Source organism: Lissotriton helveticus, chromosome 4_1 (assembly GCF_964261635.1).
Source record: "Lissotriton helveticus chromosome 4_1, aLisHel1.1, whole genome shotgun sequence".
In the NCBI taxonomy this organism is placed as follows: Eukaryota; Metazoa; Chordata; class Amphibia; order Caudata; family Salamandridae; genus Lissotriton; species Lissotriton helveticus.
In genome coordinates, this window is record NC_136063.1 from 714,617,837 (window position 1) to 714,639,645 (window position 21,809).

The following is a 21,809-nucleotide window of genomic DNA, read 5'->3' on the forward strand; positions in this document are numbered from 1 at the left end:
ATAATAATAATAATAATAATAATAATAATAATAATAATAATAATAATAACAATAATAATAATAACAATAATATTAATAGGGTTATGGCCTGATGGGCCAAGATAGTGGTCTCTTACTGCCAGAGCTCCAGCTGGCCACACCAAATCTGTCCGTATCCTGGTGCTGACAAGCCTAATGGGTTGGCCAGAGCCTGCCTGCTGAGCTGCCCATGGTGCTGCGATTGCTTTGCTCGAGCCCAAGATGGCGGCGGTTTAAGGCCACGAGTGATTTGGAGCCCAGGGGATGGGGCATGTGGGAGGGTGTGGGACCGGAGGTCGGGCTCCCTTCTCTATAGCTTTTTTTCTTCTCCATCCACAGAAGCTTGATGTCGGGCCTTGCATGTCATGTCCTGGGAATGGAACGGTCAGCTCCTTTGAAGAGCTGTGTGAAGCACTCATTGGCACTGGCTCCCAGGTCACGCTTGCTGGGCATAGCAAATTCCGCTTACTAGGGAATGCCCAGAGTCTTCAGGAGAGGCCCACAGGGCTGTGGGGGGGGGAGGGGGTGCTATCCCCCTACCAAGGGATTAGAAGAGTTGCACAAGCCCTGGAGGAGAGGCTGGGGAGCTGGTATAAGGTGAGGTGAACTGTTTGATGTGAGGGTCTTAGCGGGGGCCCTAACAGGACATAGAAGATAATTGGACGGCAGGGGCACTCCCAACGTGGGGTGGTCAAAGCCCTTTAGAGATTTGGCCCGGTCTGGGCACGGTGAAGGTGTGTGATGATGTAGGCAGGCTCCAGCTACTTGTGCTGCCCACCTAGCAGCCTATTGGTGCAAGCAGAATTTAGAGCTGAGAATGGTCTTTCGCCCAATCTCCTCTCTCTGCTGAATATTCTTCCGGGGCCTTGTTGCTGATTGGGGGCCTGCAGCAGCCTTCTTCACCATGGGGCGTGTTGGAAATGGCCCTTTTTGCAGGGATATCCCCAAACATTTAGCTTCTTCCTCCTATTTTTTCCTGACCTGCTGTTTTAGGACTCTGGGCACTTTACCACTGCTATTCAGTGCTAAAGTGCATATGCTCTCTGGATAAATTGTATTATGGATTGGTGTTTCCATGATTGACATACTTGATTTACTGGTGAGCCCCTAGTAAAGTGCACTGAGTGTGCCAGAGCCTGTAAATCAAATGCTACTAGTGGGCCTGCAGCACTGATTGTGCCACCCACAGAAGTAGCCCTGTTAAGGTAATTCAGACCTGCCACTGCAGAGTCTGTGCGCAGTTTGTAACTGCCATGTCGACCTGGCAAGTGCACCCACTTTCCAGGCCTTAACATTCCCTTTTCTTACATGTGAGTCACACCTAAGCTAGGCCCAAGTTACCCCTGTGGGCAGGGTGCAGTGTGTGTTAAAGGTAGGACATGCCCTGATATGTGTGACATGTTCTGGTAGTGAATTACAGTGCATTTTGTTTTTCACTACTGAAAGCCTATCTGTCCCATAGAATAGAATGGGGGTTTATTTATGTTTTATCAAAGAGAACTAGCTCTGGAGTGGGTGCTTCTAGTGTATGTTTGTTTTGGAAAGAAAACACATTATGTTTATAATAAAGCCCTCGCTCACCAACCTAGTTGGTGACATGCTTCATCATCGGGCCCCACCCAAGGCACCGAGTGCACCTTGGCTGAGCTACAATGCCTGGATAAAGCGGAGCTGGTGTTGTGCCGTGAGAGTGCAGTGAGAAGGAGTGGGTGAATGTTAAATAAGCTATCCTAAGGGTCCCTTGGATGAAAAAGACTATTTTAATCCATGGGCCCTTGGCAGTTGATAAAAATGAGAGGCGGTTATTTAAGGAGATGTTAGGTAACTCCAATATCCTAGTCGGTCAACATGTTTCAGCCATGCTCTCTTAGTGGTATGGCTTTCTTCAGGACCTATGTGTAGTGCAGAGTGAACAGCCTAAAAACATGTTATTGGAAGACCATAAATGTGACACAAGCGCTAAGGTGTGGTATGTGGAAGAGGAGGATTTCCTCTAATGGCGCTTTCCTGTGGGGAAGGAAAAGGGCAAACAAACATACAGAGAAACATTTAACATGCTGGTATAATTGTTTCGGGAGTGGAGTGTCCATGCTCCTATGCTGTCAAAGGCACAGTGAGGACGGAGTGTGACGTAAATGGTTAAAATAGATGCTTGGTAATTTATGTGGTACAGAGTGATAATCAAGGATGCGCATAGCGTGGTGCATCGTGTGACTTGAACTAAAGGCAAGAGGAGCAAAATATCTTACTCAGACAATATCCGGAAAATGTCCCATGAGTTCCAACATGTAGGCACACTTTTTGTGACTAAAGTTAAAAGAGAAGACGAAAGCGATTTAAAAACTGACCCGCATGCTAGGCATGCTAGGCTGTGAGAGTCTGCCAGCAGTGGGGTGGAAGGACAGTGTTAGAGAGTACCCCCCTGAGGAACTTCCCACTTACTTTGTCAAGGTCTAGGACCCTCCTCAATACCTGCTTCAGCTGCCATGGAGCTCCGTGGTAGAATGAGTGGAGCTGAGCGGTGGTTTAAATACTCTGCTGAGTTCAACAGGTGTCAGCGAGTTTGGTTAATTGGGAACCACTCTGACTGGTTCAATGGGTTTCAGGTGCTGGTTTAAGCTGTCTTCTGTGAGTCTGCAGGAGAGAATAGACATAGAGGAAATATACGCCCCTGTGGGAGTGCAGACATAGATAAAAGACAAGCCTCTGTGGGAATGTCGAGAGCATGTGAGTGCATAAAAAATAAAAATTAAATGTACATTTATAAAAGACCCAGAGGCACCGGTAAAGTCAGCAGGTGTTGTTATTATCAGTTCGAGTGTACCTTCTTAGTATGGCTGGTGATCAAATGTATGTTCATTTGGAACCTATCACAAAAAAAGAGAAGAAAAGTTGGGTGTAGTGTAGACGTACACTTGAAATCACACTGTAGTGTGGAAAGAGGATATTTTAGTCTATAGGTCAAGTGGTGCTCTTGGCACTCAGGTGTTAATGTGGTTCCTGATGGCCAATTGCGAGAAAAAACAAGGGGTTTTATAGTGTTATTCTCACAGTAGTGATAGTGTGATGTCCAGATTTGGCCTCTCTGGAAGTAGGAAGTTCCAATGCCAATGATGCTGTGGCTTCGGGTAGGATTCAGGTTATTCCAGGTTATGTTGTCATTTAACCCTGTGACGTTCGTGGAAAGGCGATAGATCCAACACTGCTCCTTAAGCAGTAGAGTCCTGTTGTTTGGCTGGGTCTGGCTGCTGATATTTTCTATTACAGTCCAGTGTAGGTCATTTGATATATGGTTTGCTTGGATGAAGTGGTCTGTTAGTTTGCTTTTGTTTTTTCTACATCGGATAGTGCTTCAGTGTTCCACAATGCGGGTTCTGAATTTGAGGCTCGTCATGTCTACATACCGTAGACAGCATTTGCAGGTATCAAGGTAGATGACATTGTTGGAGTTGCAGTTAGTGTGGTGAAGCTGTTGCCATGTTTTACCTGTCTCTAGATTCAAGTTTCTGGTTGCTTTTGTAAGGTGGCAGATACTGCAGTCACTGCAGAGGTAGTGACCTATGATGCCGGGGGGCCCCCACGCATTAAGAACAGTGTTAGGTGCAGGAGTTCTGGGTATAGGTGGTCTGGTGGAGACCAGATGGTCTCGAAGGCTGCCTGCGTTTTTGTATGCCAATAGTGGGCGTTCCCATTTCATGGTGCCACTGTTTATTATGTGTCAGTTCTTGTTAAGTATCATGGCTACTTGAATAGAGGCCACGTTGTAAGTGGTGACGCAGGTCAAGCGTGTCATGGTCTTGTCCCGTGTGGTGTCCACTAGGAGGGCGTCCCTTTGTTGGTTGCGGGCCCTCTTCTTAGTGGTGTTAATTATCTTCTCCGGGTACCCGCGTGCTCGTAGTTTGTCCTCTAGTTCAGAGGATTGCTGTTTGTAGTCTCCGGTGAGACTGCAGTTATGGTGTATCCGTAGAAATCAGCCTTAAGGCAGGTTTTCTCTGAGGGGCCTCGGGTGGAAACTACCAAAGCGCAGTAAGGAATTGCGCAATGTAGGTTTGTGATATGTGGTAGTCTGTAGTTTACCCTCTGTTGCCTCAATGTTTAGGTCCAGGAAGGCTATCGTAGAGTTGCTGGCACTACTAGTGAACCGTAGGAAGGGGTCCTGCTGGTTTAGCCACGTAAGGAAATTGTCGAGGATGTTGATCGGCCCTGTCCATATCATAAGGATATCATCAATGTGGCATTGCCAAAATTGGATATTGGTGCTGTATGAGTTGGTAGCTGGTATACGTAGAGGTCAGCTACGCTGGGGGCGAAAACACTGCCCATAGACGTCCCGTTCGTCTGCAAGTAGAACTCTCCTTCGAATTCAAAATAATTATGTTTAAGTGCTAGGGTGGCGCACTGCAGAATGAATTTTCTCGGTGTCGTGTGTTTTGTGAACGGAACTATTCAATCGTTGGAGTCATTCCATATTTGGCTCAACAACCACAGCCCCGACATCAAGTTCAGCCTCACTTACGACTCCAAATCATTACCATTTCTAGATGTGAAAGTCAAGGCAACAACGGACGGGTTGGCCTGCTCCCTGTACCAAAAGAAGACGGATAAAACCAACGCCCTACACTTCAAAAGTTACCACCCTCGAAGTCTTAAGAACAATCTTCCCTATGGACAATTTCTTAGGGTAAGAAGAAATTGTTCAAGAATTCAAGATTTTGATATTCATGGTCAAGCACTGGCTGAAAAACTACAGGACAGAGGCTATCCAAGGAAGCTTCTCAAGCATTCCATGAAGAGAGCAAGGTGGACACCCAGAGAGCATCTGCTTGAGAAGAGACTCAGACCACCAACGCAGCGCATGGTGTGTGTATCAACATTCGGACCCCACACACACCCTCTTCAGAAAATCATTCGCAATTCTTGGCATCTAGTCGAAGAGGTCCTCCCTGACGTTGGATCACCCCTATTCGCACTTAAAAAGAATCGCAGTATAGGGGAACAGATCACATCAACACGACCCCAAAAGAAGCGTGACACCCAGAGCACAATATTCGGCGCGAATCAAGTGAAGGATTATCGAAAATGTGGCACTTGTTCGGTGTATAACCTTACAGTGGAGGGTTCTCTATTTACAGATGGAAAGAAATTTTGGCGGCACGAGGAACATACCAATTGTAAAACAAAGTATGTGGTATATGCCATTCAATGTCCATGCCAAAAGGTGTATATTGGCAAAACAACACAGGAAGTCAGACAAAGGATTATCCAACATCGGTCCAGAATTAACAATAAAATCCTCACTGCCCCGCTGGTGGCGCATTTCCTACAGAAGAATCACAAGGTGGAGGAACTGAAATGGACTGTGCTGTCAGTTATTAAAGTAGGTGGAGGCGGCGACCCGGAAATACGACTATCTCAGAGGGAAGCATACCTTATACTGAAATTTGATACAGCCAACTCCGGACTCAATGATCTGTCCGAAATAAATAATCTGTGAGCTACCCCGTTTCTATTCATCGATACCCTGCAGCCTTTGCACAATGTTTTATTCTATGATATACCCGTCCGTTGTGGTTTCGGTTCTAGCATGTTTTGTTATGTCTTAAGTAAAATGTTGCAGTGTATGTTTAGGCCTTCTCAGGATTTCCAAGCGGCATCGACTGAAGAAGTCTGCCGGTTATGTGGACTACATGTCCCATCATCCCCAGCTAAACACGCGACCTCTAGCGGCTCCTTTAACTCAGTATCCCACGCCCGCGGCGTGCTAATGCCAAACGCCGCCCGCGAGTAAAGAGAGCAGACTGCCTACACCGTACAGTGAGTACGATTCCTGTTCACATTGCCGATGCGCGTTTTTTTGAATAAGCAAGGAAGCGCAGTTGTATCTAAAACTCAGATTTGGGCATTTTTTAGGCGACTCCGCGCTGAACACTGTTGACGGACTGAGACGCAATTGAATGCGCATGGGAGATCCCTGAGTCACGGCGCCGGTCGCCCTCAAAACAGTGAGTGCTACGCCGGTATTAGTTAAAAACTCCATTGTTTATTGATGTAGTCAGAATGAGTGGGAATATACAAAAATACCTTCCACTTCCCTTCAGGTTGGCTCCTGCCGGAATCCGCCTACAAATCACGGACCCTCTTGATACTCCTCCACTTACTTGCGTAAATAACGCTCTTCTACACAGGTAGGCCTCTGTCCATGCTCTACCTATCGATCAAAATGTTTTGACATCTGTCGCATAGAGTTGTTCTGATTTATATTCCTATCCGGTTACAGAACCCCGGTACACGTGAGGCCTTCCATTACACTGCAACTACTTATGAGTGACATCCACCTGTCATCCCCAGGTACCTTTTTACATTTTTCCTCTGAGTCTTGAGTCTGAGCTTTTAACTCATTTTAATAGCGGTGCACAAACCTCACACCATGCTCCTTCATTATGATCATTCCCAGTTTCGGCTCCATCCAGTCCGTGTCCTGAGGAGAACCCTTACTAACGTCGGGTTCGAAACGCGTTGACCCTGAGCCTTGGAAACAGAATAAGGAAGCCACTAGGGCTGTTTAAACCTATACAGTGTTATCCCTAGCTTTGTAACCCCTCAATTTATTTTCCTATCCGTGGCTTAGTTAGACAGGCAGGCAGTGCCTTTGAACTGTTTGTCCGCCTGTCTTTTTGTACCTAATATAAAGGACTGGTTCCTAATGTGAATTTAGTGTTAGGTATTTGATTTATTGCTTTTGGTGTTGCCTGTATGAACTGACTGTTTTGATTTTTGAGCACTTGTACAGCACTTGTATATTATTGCACATTTCACTTGTTCATATGTATTTTTTCACTGTTCGTTGACTGTCTATTTGATGACATATATAAATGAAATGGTGTAAAATATAAAAAAATAAAATAAAATAGATGACCCTCCAGAACTAATTGGCTGGGTGGGATCAAAAATCCAAAAATAAATCTGTCTGGCTTTTCTGTTTGTTTAGTACATTTGAGTGGTCCAAGCCAGTCCAGACATAGGACCCAAACCTTTGTTCTTGCCCTGCTTGAGATCTCATAGAGCATGTTCCAGAGCATTTGTAAGGTATCATTCTGTGCAAGGCTCATATATAGACTCTTGATATCTAATCCTATTAGGAGTTGGATAGTAGGGTCAAAATCAGTATCCTTGATGAGGTTCAGGAGATGTTTTGTGTCCTTTATGTAGGTGGAGGACGCTTGGACCAGATGTTTTAAGAAAAAATCACAAAACCTAGATAGCGGTTCAAGGAGGGAATTGATCCCTGATACTATTGGGCGTCCAAGTGGTGGTCTTGTCTCCTTATGAATTTTAGGGACCGTATAAAAATATAATAACTTTGCCTTCTTAGCACAGAGGTAATCAGCCTCTTGTTTGGAAATCTGGTTGTTGGTGTCCGCAGTTTCTACCAGAGAGATGATGGTGTCCTTCAGGGTGGTAGTTGGTTCTTCTTTCAGGCGTTTGTAGTTACGAGGATCGTTTAGGAGCCTCCTACACTCAGTAGTGTAGTCAGTCTTGTTCTGGATGACTATCCCTCCACCTTTTTCAGCTGGTTTTATGACAATGAGGGTGTTTTCTTTGAGGCTGCGTATGGTCTCTCTTTCTTTGGTGGTCAGACTGCTGAAGGGCTTAGGAGGGTCAAGATTTTCAATTTGGTGATAGACTGCCTGTTCGAAGGTGGTGATTTCCACAGGGATGCAGGAGGGGGGTGGGCAAAATGAGGATTTTACTTTCAGTCCTGTCTCATTGGTGTGTACATTGGATTCCATTGGTGGTTGTTTTTCAATAAACGCCTTGAGTTTCAGCTTACGGAAGAATTCAGCTAATTCCATCCATCCACCGGCAATGGTTTTTTTAAAGCAATAGAAAAAATGCATTAAATACTGCAGACATGGAATATTACAGTCAATGGGAAATTCTGCTGGTGACAAACAGTCATGGGGTCGAGTTCCTTCCCACCCTCACAAGGTAGAGCTATTTGGGGCCCAGGACCACGTTTCAACCGTCAGAGTAGTTTTAGTGTGCTCAGGGAATCAGGGTGCTGGGGTAACTTCTGAGCTGTCAGTGGGCTTTAAAATGGGGCTTTAAACATTGTGGTCAATGAGAAAAGCTGCTTAGTGACAAACGGCCACGTTGTGGTCAAGTTACTTTCTACCCTCGCAGAGCAGAGGTCTTTGGTGTCCTAGGACCAAGGTTCAACAGCTGGTTCACTTTGCCTTGCTCAGTGAGTCCAAGGTAATTTCGGGCTGAAAATCAGCTTGAATCCAGTTGTGCAAAGGCTGCTTATTCCATAGGGTCAATGCTGCCAAGACGAAGATGCAAGGACACCAGAGCAGAGTCATTGCTGATGTCGGTCACTGTTCTTGGGAGCTGCTGTCTTAGTGCAGAGTCGAATTACGAGATCAGTCACCAGCCTGGTGACCAACAAGCCTTGGGTGAGGTAACGGTAATCCAAAGGAACTTCGGCTTCTGGAGGTCCATGGGAGTGAGGAAACGGCTCGAGAGGGGAGAGCTGGACTACAACTCCCAGAGTGCACTGCACCAATTTTCTTTGGGCGATCTCTCAGTGGGCCCAGTGGCCAGCACTTCTTTGATTTCAGCATATCAGTTTACCTGCAGTTTGCATGGGACTGGTGCCACCAGTCCAGGGAGTCTGAGACAGCTTCTGGCTCCCACAGGGATCCCGCTGCCAAGGAGTGTTGAGTTTAGGCCACGTACAAAATTTGCTCATGCAGTTCCAAGCAATGGTGCCACAGGGATTCAGTATCCCTCTCTACCTTTGTGGTAGTGCAAGGTCTTGTTGATGGTGAAAACGGTCTTCTTGCTGTCCTTCCTTGAAGTATGTAGATCAGATCTGAGGTTCTGCTTTCAGGGGTGTCCCTTAAATCCTGTATTATGGGGAGGTAGGGGTTTGGGAGCTATTAGCCAATGGGCAGCTACTCCCTACAGCTAGACCACCCCTGAGGTGACCACATCCTGTGGTGTGGGTCACTTTACCTACCCAGAACCCACTATTTCTGCCCTTCTTAAGATGGCAGAAGTCCCATTTAGTTGTGTAAATTGTCTGCCCACCCTTAGGGGTGTAGCCAGCCTTCATGGACATGTACACCTCCTACATCCCTAGTTTCTCTCCTTTCCCGGGTCCAGCACACCTGGGGGCAAGGTGCAGTTTGGCTTCCACGGGTAAACAGCCTTCTTGCATATCAGAGGTGGTAAGAGCCTTTGAATCTCTCCGCTCTGATGTCTCACTTCAAAAGCCCTCTAAGGGGGTAGGAAGTGTGAATTCCTTCCTGCTTAAGCATTTTTTCTACCTCCTGTTGGGAGGTCAGAACTCTGTCTTGGTGGCAGCTGGGGTGGGAAAACCTGAGCCTGCCAACCAAAGTACGTCTGCTGGGGTACGTGCTCTCCATGCCACTGGAATCAATCTATCCTAGCTGATGAGGGCTGAAAGCCCGAAACCGGTCCTAGGATGCTTGTTTCCAGTCCAGGGAGGACCTGGCTTGGCAGTTCCAGCTCGACTGTTCACATGGGGCACAGGGTCAAGACTGATTTGCATATGGCTGGGTTCAAACTGGAATGGCATGGTGAGCAAAAAAAACTATGGATTTAGGCCCAGATCTCTCTACTGGGGTGAATGTATGACATTGTTCTGCTTTCTGTACATCAACTGTTGTTTTTGCATTAGTCACCCCGAGGAGGACGGGTATACTCGGACATGAGTCCCGTGCTCTCCATGCCACTGGAATCAAGCTATCCTGGCTGATAAGGGCTGAAAGCCCGAAACCGGTCATAGGATGCTTGTTTCCAGTCCAGGGAGGACCTGGCTTGGCAGTTCGGGCAGGACTGTTCCCATGGGGCACAGGTTCAAGACTGATTTGCATACGTATAGGTTCAAATTGGAATGGCAAGCAAAAAAACAATGGATTGAGACCCAGATCTCTGAACTGGGGTGAATGTATGACATTGTTCTGCATTCTGTCCACCAACTGTTGTTTTTGCATTTGTCACCCGAGTGGGATGGGTATGCTCAGACGTGAGTCCTGTGCTCTCCAGGCCACTGGAATCAAGCTATCCTGGCTGAAAGCCTGAAACCGGTCCTAGGATGCTTGTTTCCAGTCCAGGGAGGACCTGGCTTGGTAGTACGGGCTGGACTGTTCCCATGGGGCACAAGGTTAAGACTGATTTACATATGGCTGGATTCAAACTGGAATGGCATGGTGAGCAAAAAAACTATGGATTTAGGCCCAGATCTTTGTACTGGGGTGAATGTATGACATTGTTCTGCATTCTGCTCATCAACTGTTGTTTTTGCCTTTGTCACCCCGAGTGGGACCGGTATGCTCAGATGTGAGTTCCGTGCTCTCCACGCCACTGGAATCAAGCTATCCAGGCTGATGAGGGCTGAAAGCCCAAAACCGGTCCTAGGATGCGTGTTTCTAGTCCAGGGAAGACCTGGCTTGGCAGTTCGGACTGGACTGTTCCCATGGGACACAGGGTCAAGACTGATTTGCATATGGCTGGGTTCAAACTGGAATGGTATTGTGAGCAAAAAAACGATGGATTTAGGCCCAGATCTCTGTACTGGGGTGAATGTATGACATTGTTCTGCATTCCGTCCATCAACTGTTGTTTTTGCATTTGTCACCCCGAGTGGGAGGGATATGCTCAGACGTGAGTCCCCTGCTCTCCATGCCACTGGAATCAAGCTATCCTGGCTGATGAGGGCTGAAAGCCCGAAAACGGTACTAGGATGCTTGTTTCCAGTCCAGGGAGGACCTGGCTTGGCAATTCGGGCTGGACTGTTCCCATGGGGCTCAGGGTCAAGACTGATTTGCATATGGCTGGGTTCAAACTGGAATGGCATAGTGAACAAAAAAACGAAGGATTTAGGCCCAGATCTCTGTACTGGGGTGAATGTATGACATTGTTCTGCATTCTGTCCATCAATTGTTGTTTTTGCAGGGGTAACCAGGTGCGCAACCTCTAAGGTAGCCACCTCAGCGCATGCCAGCCTTCGCTTGATTTGAGATTCATGTCAGGGGAGAGACGGTAAGTTGTTTAACACTAAACTGGACATATTAAGTGGTGCCATAAGGTAGCTAGTAACCCGGGTATGCCTGGGTAGGCCCATGTTATCCTATACTTGTTGTGCACTTTAATGGTAAAGTCACTATAGAGACATGTAAGATGGCACTCACATGTCTACACTCCTAATATACTGCACCCTTCCTCCTCGACTCAAAAGGCCCACTCTAGGGGTGACTGACTGATACTAAGAGCAGTGCTGAGAGTTTGTCACACATGGTGAGGATAACGTCGAATTGGTGCAATGAACACTGTTCCTCCAGTCTGCAATGGCAAGTCTGCTGTCATTAGTTTACTTGAGTCACTCAGAGTAGCACAACCAGTGCTGCAAGCCCTGAGTACCCATTTACCAACCATGCCCTGGGTACCACAGGTACCACTTACCAGGGACTTTTCAGGGAAGTAAGCTCTTGTCAATTTGGGATGCCAGTTACATATGTCACTTTAGGGGAAAGAACACTGGCACTGGACCCTAGTTAGCAGACTTTAGTGGACTGTCAGGGTCAAAAACCAGCATCTAGCAGTTCAAATGGAGGTGGAAATTGGGGGACATCTGCAAACAGTCTAGTTTCCTACAACCTCCCTCTGGGTGGGTAGTTCGTTGCATCAGACCTTCTCCCTAGGGTGTTCTGGGATATGATAGGAATCTCCAAAGTGGACGATGTAGGCCTATCCGATGTTGCAGGAAGTATTTAACCTGTGCAGATCTTAGTTCTTTAGATACATGCAGTTGTGCCATGTCCTGGAGTAATGCTGCGGTTCCCTGGGAAATGTTCCTGAATGCAGCCCCCTGGAGTTGCAGATCCTAATGGGACTCATTGAAGAGAAGGGCATTTCACAGACTTCTAAATCCCTCATAGTTCATTACCCGAATTTATTTACGCTGCTTAAGGCCGAATGGGAACAGTGGTTAGGGTCACTGGATGATTCTGACTGGAGGGATGCACATATGACACCTAGAGGATAAGTCATTTCTTCAAGGCTCCGGCTCACACTACTCAACCACCTGTACATGACTTATAAGGCACCAGAGCAGCTTTGGTGCCTGTTGTAAATAGAAGATCCTTGAGCCAGGTATACAAAACATGATAAGTTTATTTGAGCTTACTTCCAGGTTAAGTTTCAGGTAGTCAGGTAGAATATAGCAAAGCCCCACCAGGAGCAGTCTCCTTAATGCTCAGCCTGCCTGCCATCAACTGCCACTCCACACACAATCCAGGCACTCAAACATTCCATGAGGTCATCAAGCATTCTAACACTCACACTAGCTGAGCAACAGGGAAGTCATATTCAGAGTAAGGAAAGACACAAGTCAATTATAACAGTGCCAAGCGTACTAGAGTCGCCTGCATGCTGGCGCTGTTCGTTGACACCTGATCACTTCTACCACATGTTGTGGGATTGTCCTCTAATTGTGAGTATCGGGTTAAGACACTTGAGGTCCTGTCCAGGGTGCTTGGAAGGCCTATAGATAGCTTCCCAGTGCTTGTTCTTTTGAGAGTCCTGGAGGGTGTGTGTGATGTCATTGGGGAAAGGACTTTGGTGGGGATCGGGGTGGCATTGGCAAAGAGAGATATTGCTAAATGGTGGAGGTTGGCCTCTCCTCCCCCGGTAGTTGCCAAACAAGCAATAGTGTGTGCCATGGAGAAAGATGTGTATAAGGCTAGCGGATGCCCCACAAAACATGCAGAGGTATGGAAAAAGTGGATGGGATATCTTGGATGACTTGATGTATATGCTTTTAAATGATGTGTTGATGTACACTTTGTGATTTCATTCCGTACTCTGACCTGCAGAAATGTTGTGGGTTGTTGTGTGCTGTAAAAACCAATAAAAACCGTTTATAATACTAAAAATAGTAATACCAATAATAATAATTGTTACTATTATCAGTATTATTATAAAGGCAATGCAGTAAGAATAATAGCAACAGTATTTCTAATCAAAGAATCATAGGGAACATACTAATGCAGAATTTATACACGTTTGCTGTTTTTTCTCTAAATAAATGATCAGTTTAGTGTTTTTCAATAAATGTGGGTTAGACCTTTACAGTAGCACATTTGCGTACTGTTTGTGTTTTCGTCAGCTGTAATCATTTTTTGAATCCTTTATTTTTTCTTCCTGGTATGTTTTCTGTGGTGTAGTAAATGACATTAGGCTTTTGTAAATTCTTGCAGAATATAACAGATCATTGGTTTTATAACACAGTCAGTGCTTTTGCATTCTGATGAGATTATTAGTAGCAGCATAGGGTACAACAACTCTGCATACTGTTAGTTAAAAAAATGACTAAATGGTCTCTCCTCATCTGTATCCAAAAATCATTATGGGAGCCCTGCCTCCGTGTTGTACAGGGGTCTTTTTGCGAGCTTGCAGATTATGTCAACACAAGGTTACAAGTTTATATACCAATCTTGCAAACGCAACATTTGTCCCTTTACTACAGCCAGATGCAGCACCAGAAAGGAATTTCCTGTCTACAGAGCTCAGCTTGGAAAACGAAAAGAAGATACACGGCCCTGCTGTGCCTGTGAAACTGATTGCAAAATCAATTAACACTGTTTATTGAGATGTAAAGTGTACAAAAGAAAGAAAAAAAATGCAAATAGAGGAAAATAGAACAGATGCAAAAATTCAAAGGGAAACAATCCCGTCCTCCCTCCAGTGACCAACACCAACTTGACCGTAGTATCCATGTGGATGAGAACCAATTTCCTCAAGCTCAACACATACAAAACCAAGGTGGTGATCTTCGGATACAAAACCTCCTCGTTGGACTGCAGGGTGGCCGGCAGACCACAGACCTGCCCCAACCACTACCACCAATGCCAGAAACCTGGGACTCATCCTGGATGAAAAACTGGACATGACAGCACTAGCCAACACAGTTACCTCCTCCTGCTGCCACCTGCGGAAGATGCTACGAAACATCTTCAAGTGGACACTGGAAAACACCAGCATAATCCAATATAACAAGCAGGCAATCGTAAACTTACACGATTGCGTAAGTTTGCCTTTGTGAATTAGGCCCTTAGTGGTTGGAAAAATCATAAAAAGGTCCTATTCACAAACTACTTTTTCTAGTGTGTGAACTAAAATTGCAGTGCTGGGGTTCCCAATGACATCATAGACAACTCGACATTCAATTTATTTGTCTATTTGATGTCACTCAGAATTCCCTCAGTGAAATCCATCTCCATTATTGAGTGTTGCACATCTATAATTGTATGCATAATACATGGGAGTCTGCAGTCTCTCTATAAACTCTGTCTCTAATTTTCTTTTTAGACTAGTGTTGTGACACCTCCTGTCATCCGTAATAATGAAATGACATAGCTGCAGAACTTAAATTACTTATTGCACTTGAGTTGTGTCATCAGAATGCCTACTCCGAGAATCAGAAGCCAAGTTAAAAAGCAGGACAGAGCATAATTATAGCTGCACTTTCAGCAACGAAAATGGGAACTTATTTTCCATTTTAATCTGTTTATCTAAAATAAACAGTGATCAGCAGAAAGAAGATATTTATTGCAACATGATTATTTTTTCATACTATTTGGTGAATATAGGACAGGCAGATTTCTCTGCATGTTTCTACTCATTCTGAGCTATACTGCAGACTTTAATTATATTCTTATTGTCTGCAAAACATACTTTCTCTTTCAGATGAAAGAGAAAGACACCATGGATTTAACTTGATTGTGGAAATTCGATTGAATGACCATATAGTGTAAGAAGTTAAATCACTCTGCCATTTGTTTTTTTTGTTTTTTTTTTTATTAAAAAACTTTTATTGAGCAATTAAAGTAAAAAGTCCAAAGATGGGCCTACAACCACACGGGCTGGCCGCTAATAGCAACGCACAACATAAGAAGCAAACGAACACTTCCGTGGCCAGGCACAAATCAAATATCAAGTATTGCTCAAACCATAGGACAGGACATAAAATTTTTTTGTTTTTTCAAACATAGAAACAACTAACTCTAAACAAGGCGAATACACACTAATCAAAGTCAGCCCAGAAGGCGGAGGGGAAAGCCACTAATCAGGAAGACGAAAGCACAGTCAATGGGGCTCGGCAAGGCCGGGGGGGGGGGACAGCGGGGAGGACAGGAAAATCTTAGAACAATATGAAAATTTCGGGAACGCCAGCCTAGGGAGATAGGGTAACATCGGGAGTGTCAACCAAGGGAGGGGTACAGATGTCACCACGATATTCGTTCCACTGACTCCAAATCTTCGTCCACGCCCTGGGTCTGCCCCTAGCCACATAGACGGTCTTCTCTCGAAACATGGACCAGTCCATGTTATCTTCCCACACCGAGACCTCGGGAGGTCTGGAAGCGCCCCAGAGTTGCGCAATGTCCCGTTTCGCGACCATGTATCCCAAGGTCGCCCATCGGGTCTGAGCCACAGAACAGTCGGTGGGTTCCCACACATTCAACAGGCATCGTCGGGCCTCAGGCCGCAGGGCAATACCAGTCACAGCAGTCATCACCGCAAGCACATCAGTCCAATAGGCTGCCACCACTGGGCACTCCCAAAGAACATGTAGAAATGTAGCACTCATCCCACAACCACGTTTGCATAAACCATCCGGGGAAAAACCCATTGCTACCAGACGCGGACCAGTTACATACACCCGGTGGAGGATCTTAAGTTGAACCAAGCGAAGACGGGCTGGGATGGCGACCTCTTTCGGAGAAGAGAGTGCCGACTGCCAATCCTCGTCATCTAAGTCCAACCCGTCCCCGACCCAAACCTCCCTAAGTCGGACCAGTAAGTCAGCGCGATTATTAATCAGTTTCTTGTAAATCAGGGAGATAGTGCTATCGGGCAGGTGTCCATCCAGAATGCGGTCCTCAAGGGGGGAGGACTCGGGCAGTGGCACATCAGGAGTCAGAACTGAGGCGAGGGCATGCCGGACCTGCAGATATCGAAAAAACTCTCTGTCACTCAAGTCATACTCGGCCTTAAGGGCCTGGAAAGACTTCACTCCACCCTTCACACAGACATCACCCACTTTACATATCCCAATCATATCCCAGCGGTCAAAGCCCTTGGAGGACCAGAGACATCCCAAACGTTCGGAAGCATAAAGCGGAGTCGCCATTGTCAATCGATTCTCCCATCCCAAACTCACATTTGCGGCGCGCCACACATTGACTGCGATCCTGGACGGGCCCGTAAGATGGCGCCCGGCCGATCTGGAATAAAGCGCTCTATTAAAATCCCCTCCCGGCAGTTGGAGTTTATCCATCTCAAAGGCCGGATCGCGACCCGGGGAATACATTGCGTGGTTAATGGCAGACAGCTGGGTGGCCCAATAATATCTCTTGATATCGGGGAGCGCCATGCCCCCGTCGTACCAAGGGATGGTAAGTTTCGCCAGGGCAATACGTGGACGCCCGTCCCAGATCAGTTGTCTTTGAAGACTCTCGATCTCTCGGAAATAGGCAGCGGGAACGTCGTCAAAAGAGTTTTGAAGTACGTATAGGAATCGTGGCAAAGACATCATTTTAAAAAGGGCAGCCCTGCCCAGAGGAGACAGGGGTAGCTTACGCCAGCGGGCCACGTCCTGTCGCAGTCTAAGAAGCGGGGGGAGGAGATTACGCTCGAACCGGAGTGAAGAGTCCAGTGAAATAAAGATCCCCAAATACTTGAAGCCATATTGGACAACCTGGATAGGAAATCTGTCTGGCAAGGGGGGCAACACACCTGAAAGCACATACACACAAGACTTAGCCCAATTAATAACCAGACCTGAGTTAGCACCAAACGAAGTAAGAACGTCAAATAATACATTTAAAGATTTACGCGGGGAAGTAAGATACAAAAGAATGTCATCCGCGTAAAGCGAGACGCGGTCTTCAAAATCCGGTGACCAACGGATCCCTTTGAGTGAAGGTTCCCATCGAAGCCACGCAGCTAACGGTTCCAGGGCGAGCGCGAAAAGCAACGGAGACAAGGGGCATCCCTGACGGGTCCCTCTACCAAGGCAGAAGGGGACAGAGACCCGACCATTTACCACCACCTGTGCCAAGGGTTCGGCGTATAACAACTTCACCCAACCAATAAACTCAGGTTCGAAACCAAATTTCTCAAGAGCTGCCCAAAGATAGGGCCACTCCACCGTATCAAAGGCCATCGAGGCGTCCAACGAAGCCAAAATGGCCGGCTCCGTCAGAAGCCCCGCCCTCGCAACAGCTCCGTGGAGTCAACGTAGGTTAAGAGCCGTGTTGCGATGCGGGATAAATCCGGATTGATCCGGATGAACCAAGCCACCAATGACCGTCAAGAGGCGGGTAGCCAGAAGCTTAGCCAGAACCTTGGGTTCAGCATTCAACAGGGAAATGGGCCTATAAGACGAACAAAGGTCCCGAGGTTTACCTTCTTTGGGAATAACAACAATCGTAGCCAGACGCTGATCATATGGGAGAATACCCCGCTCCCGGGATTCCAAAAACATAGCGCGAAGATAGGGCGCCAGCTTATCAGGACTTAGCTTGTACAATTCAATAGGCAATCCATTCGGACCCAAAGCTTTGCCCGAACGGAGTGAGCGAATAGCCGTCGCTATCTCGTCCGTAGTGAAAGGGGACTCCAAAGAAACTCGGTCTAAATCGGAAACACTGGGCAGAGCTATATCACGCAACAAAAGGCGAGAGTCATCAACATCCCGTGCAGACACAGGGGAATAAACCACACGAAAATAGTCCGCAAAACATTCGACTATTCCAACCGGGTCAGTCACTCTCACACCATTCAAAGTCTGAATCACAGGCACCACACGATTCGCCCTCTCCTTCTTATCCAGCCATGCCAGCAATTTACTCGCTTTGTCCCCCACATCATACAAACGACCCTGTTGCTCCCGAAACATCAATTTAGCCGCATCTGTAACCAAAGACCTATAGGCAAATTGTTTCAGACCCAGGGCGTGGAGTTTACCAGGTGTGACATTCGACTCCAGGTCAGCCTCTATCTCTGCAATCTCCCTCTCAAGGTCCACCACCTCCCGATTCCTCGCCTTTTTAGATTCAGCAATAAGGGAAAGGGCCTGCCCGCGAATCACTGTCTTAAAGGCCTCCCACAGGGATACCGCCGATGAGACGGACCCCTCGTTGTCTAGGAAATAATTGTCCAAAGACTTAATCAAGAGACCGCGGGTCTCGGGGGAGGTGAGGTACCATGGGTTAATAGGAGCCACACGGCCCGCCGCCTCCACCCCCACCTCAAAACAAAGCCAGAGCGGTGAATGATCAGAAATGCCCCGGGGGAGGTGTCTAATCTCACGAACCGCCGGCGACTGCGCCGCAGGCATCAGGAAATAATCCAGTCTAGACAAACTCCCATGGGCCCCAGAATGAAAAGTGTATTGAAGCTGAGTAGGATGCATAAGCCTCCAACAATCCACCAAGCCAAACGTATCCTGAAACCCACCCAGCCACCGTTGGGCCGAAGGAGTATCCCTAGGGGGGTGACGATCGTGTAGACCGGAGAACACTGAATTAAAGTCCCCCGCTATAAAAAGAGTACTATCAGGGAGGTTCAACAACACCCGGCCCAAATCGGAAAAAGTAGAGGTCTGTAAACCGGGGGGCACATAGACAGCAAACAAGGAAAGGGTCCGACCCTCATAGCGTCCCACGAGGACGGCGTAACGCCCCTGATCATCAAGGATCACATCATCAACAGCCAGGGGGAGGGAAGCCCGAACAAGGATACCCACCCCCCTGGAACCCGTGGTAAACCCCGAATGTGCGGCGAGGCGATAGCCCCACCTATTCATTGCACGACATGTATTGCCCACCAAATGAGTCTCCTGTAGAAAAACAATATCTGGAGACAAACGTCGTAGACATCGCAACACCACACCTCGCTTAATACGATCCCCCAGACCATTGACATTCCACGAAATAAACCTCAACCCGCTACCCCCATCCCACACAGCAACGCCGAAACCCCCCCTCAATGAGCATAACATCAAAAACATCATTAGCAAGATAGAATCGCCTTGAGAAAACAAAACACAAACATCAAACATCCCTTCCACCCACCCCCCAACGATCAAGGAAACACCCCCCACCCTGCACCCCTGCAAGAAGCTAAAAAGCCACCCCAACATGCAGTGTGCCTGTCGCCCAAGAACCCCCATTCTACAAAAAGACCCCGGAGGAGGAAAGGCCCTGACCCACCCGCCACCCCGATCAAGACAACTAACGAGGAGAACACACAGACAGTAGAGGCACTTAGGCATAAAATCCCAGAAGAAGTTACTCTACACGAAGACCCGGGCATAGACAAATAGTTCAGCTTTCTGCACCACCCTCAGCACCACCCGGGTGGTCGGCGGGCTCAGTCACAGGAGGTCGGTCCGGCAGAGAGTCCAACCAGTCATTCACTGAATCAGGCCGATCAAAGAAAAAGGTTCGGTCATTGTACTCAACTCGCAGCCTGGTCGGAAAAAGCATAGCATATCGCAATCCCATTTCTCGGAGGCGCTTCTTGACTCCACGGAAACCCATACGCTGTTTCTGAACCTGTTGAGAAAAGTCCGGGTAAAAGTTCACCGTGGCATTCTCAAAGGCCACCGGGCCCTTCACGCGCGATGCCTGCAGGATAGCGTCCCGATCTCTATAGTGGAAGAGTTTTGCAACAATAGGCCTCGGCGGGGCGCCCGGCTTACCCTGGCCTCCCGGAACACGATGGGCACGTTCCACTGCGAAAAATTTACTCAATCCAGACGGAGAGAGGTAGTTCTGGATCAGGTCCTCGACCAGGAGATCAACAGAGTGCGGGTCTGGATTCTCCGGAACGCCAACCACACGCACATTACAGCGACGTGCCCTGTTCTCAAAGTCCTCCAAGCGCCGGGTCATGAAATCGTTCACCCTACGGAGATTGCCAATCTCCGTCTGTATCTCCGAGACGTCTGCCGTGAGGCTGGATGATTTGAGATCCAATGACTTCACCTTCTCATTGGTTTTAGATAGGTCGGCCCGAATCAAGTTCACTTCAATGGCCACGGTGTCGATTTTGTGGGCCAGAGCTTCATACTGTTGGCCTATTGTTTCCTTCATGCCAGAAATGGCGCCCATGATGTCCTGCAAGGACGGCTCCGTTGACACGTCCACAATGTGGTCAACCGCACTTGGACCAGGCAGGGCGGCTCCAGGGGACCCCTTCGTATGGGTGTAACGGTCCATAACGTTAGACTGGACCGGGCCCCCACGCAGGGGCGTCTTGGTCTTTCGGGTCTCTCGGTCCCCCCTGCCCGCCATGTCGGAGGCCGCGTCACCAGGAGACTCACTCGACCCGATGGAAATGGCCGCAGGAAAGTAGGGCGTCGGGACCAAAAGGCAGCGACGAGGGTACCACTAGGAGTGGACTAGCCTGGAAGGAGAATAAGCAAGCCAAAGGCCCGACAGCCGTCTCATGCGCCGGACCCAGCAAAGGCCGGACTCTTCTGCCAGATGTCTCAGTCAGAGGCAGAATCGAAACCGAAACTTAAGAGGGGGACCCACAAGTCCAATCCCCCTGCCGCTGTTGTTCAACTCCAAGACGGCCACAACGCCGCACCCAGTCCCGGGCGCACCTCAAGGGCGGACCCCGAAAGTTCAAGCCGTCGTATCTTCGGCGTCCCGGGTCCAAATCAGATTCCAAAAGTCCCAGGAAGATCAGCCCAGTGTCCTCTACACAAATCCTCGCAAAGAATCAGGATATGGTCAGGATATCATGCCGGGAGTGGCGGGGGTCTGGAGAGCGCTGTGCTCACGCGGCCATCACTGATGCCCGCCAAGCTCCTGACTCTGCCATTTGTTAAAGGTTAATGCAAGCTATCTCAGAGTCCGTGAATTTAGAAGGGAACTTGAAATTTGGCTTCATTCCTCTACATGTCACGGAATCCCTCTGTGACCTTCAATCTCCTTATAATGTATGACAGGGGATACTTTTACCTATATATATTACATGGGCCTCTGTAATCCCTGTAAAAACACTTTTATTCTAATCATATGTGTGTAGGCTCTAAAGTAAAAAAAAAATGGAGTACAAAAGGTAAGACAAGGAGTAGCCAGGGCCTTCTCTCTCTCCCAATGGTAAATCGATTTCAACTGTCACTGCTCTAATTGTTGCTTACATTTTATCGTTGGAGCAAAATACCTTTTGTTTGGGAACAATTGACTTTGACATTAGTTCTACTCTCCTTGAAAGCTGATCCCGCTTTCACAATACATTTGAAATATTCGTACGGTGTTTTTGCAAGCATATTATATTTCTTTTATGCAACAATATCCAATATCTTCCTTCTTACACTCATTCATGTAGGTCCTTTGTCTCAGGGTCAAAATTTAAAATGATCATCTTCTGGTTTCCCTTACTATTTATTTCAAAGGTTTTCTTCTCCTCACACTTCCAGAACAGTGATCCAAAAGCTTTCAGTCATGGAACGTTGAGCCCTGGTTTAAGTGGTACACTTGGGCTTTGCTGTGCTGCAAGGTAATAATCTACTTCAAATCTTACAATATGATATTGTTTTACAGTTGTTGGCTTCAGTTATTCATTATTTTGTGCAAATTAAAACTCATCTTGTTGAAACTGAATTGAAACAAAAAATGCACAATTGTTTGCGAAAGTGACAAGCAATCCATGTGTTTATCTTTAGAAAATAATTTTACACA